General features: G+C 33.6%; 1 protein-coding gene across 1 annotated transcript in view; it reads left to right on the top strand.

The window, feature by feature from the left end:
* LOC128247382 (matrix metalloproteinase-14-like) overlaps positions 1-1,664 on the top strand; it is a 347,384-nt gene that overhangs the window by 323,282 nt on the left and 22,438 nt on the right. The window lies entirely within an intron of this gene.

Here is a 1,664-nt window from a genome sequence, read left to right on the forward strand (position 1 = left end):
TAATATAATATATATATATAGTTTTAGGGAAAAGAACCAAGGTTCATGAACTCATCAATGAAAGTCCACTGTCTCATATAGAAAAATTAATAAGTAAAAGCACAATAAATAAGTATAATATAATATATATATATATTCAAATATAATACTTTTACAGAGCAAAGATACGACGCCTTGCTGAACTTAGTAAAGCGATCCATTTCTTTTCTGTAGTAGTGCAGTGTATTCCGATACCCGTGGGCGGGCTGGCTTAATAAAACAACACCAAAGTTAGAACGAATCCAGAAATTATACACTCAGATGTCTATAATTGTGTGTATATCTATACGTAAAGAAAACAAACGCACACATTAACACATATACATACACAGATGTCATAAGAAAACTACCTTTAATAATATATTCACCTGAGTTAATATTGACTGGTACAAAGTTATAGTTTATTTCATAATAATGTTCATCTTCAAAGAAGAAATTATCCATACATTATATGTTGTTGCGACTTACATTGTCAATGTGACGAATGAATGTGTAGAATGCTATGTGTATTTGTGTGGGTGTTTTTGTGCGCCAACATATGTGTCTACTGATATCATCGATCTTAAGGAGTAGTAGCAAAGACGAACAGCTGAAATCGTCCAATATATCTAATGGTGGCCATTCTGTATACGATTTTTGATACCAGGAGACATTCAGCCGTTAATATTTCAATTATTTCATTTATTGAGTCAGTTTTGATTCTGGTCTGTAGTTGGCAAGAGAAGTGACAAAATAGAAAGAAACGGTAAGACGTTCTCACATTAAAGGAACACCTACGAACCAAATCTAAAAGAAATGGATTATAAATAAATATATGGATTCCCCTAAAAGATATCTCTCATAGGAATTTGGAAATAAGCAGACCGATAACTATAGGGTGATTTAGTCTAACTTCTCAGGAAATGTCATTGGAAAAACATATTTGCTTATGTCTTAGAGAATGTAATAGTGATTCAATAATTCTTTGCAAGAACACTTCTTCGAACGGACTGATCACGATATCCGTTTATTGGAAGGACCGGGGAGAACATTTTTCTGTTCTATTCTCTTCTAATGTGTGAATAAATTTATGGCTTCCATTCAGAAATAGAATACATACATGTACACATACACGAAAGCGTACATTATGTGAGGTCACTCATACAGACAGAGGCGTCCATACTGGCACATCAACATTTCTGTTCTTGTGTGTGTGTGTGTGTGTGTGTGTGTGTGTGTGTGTGTGTATGTGTGTGTGTGTGTGTGTGTGTGTGTGTATGATTGTATGTGTGTACTTATTGCTACTATTAAAATGTCGAACAGAAAAAGAATGAGCCATCAGATATATGTTCAAGAGCATTCTGTACGTGACCATCCCATCTTGTGTTTAGAAAATAAAATTTCCAGTGTACTTACACTTTTAACAAAGTAGTTGCGATTACATTTAGCAGCCCTAGGGATATCTGAAGAAAGAATCTTTATTCCGAAATATCATATCAGACTAAGGATGATTAAATTACAACAGTTATTATAGTTTGTTGCTTGTATTATAGTGAATTTTTGTGTTATTCAAAATACTTTCTTCTTTATATACACACAGGCACACACACACACACACATACACACATACACACAGACACACACAC

This window comes from Octopus bimaculoides, chromosome 3 (genome assembly GCF_001194135.2).
Source record: "Octopus bimaculoides isolate UCB-OBI-ISO-001 chromosome 3, ASM119413v2, whole genome shotgun sequence".
Classification (NCBI taxonomy): Eukaryota; Metazoa; Mollusca; class Cephalopoda; order Octopoda; family Octopodidae; genus Octopus; species Octopus bimaculoides.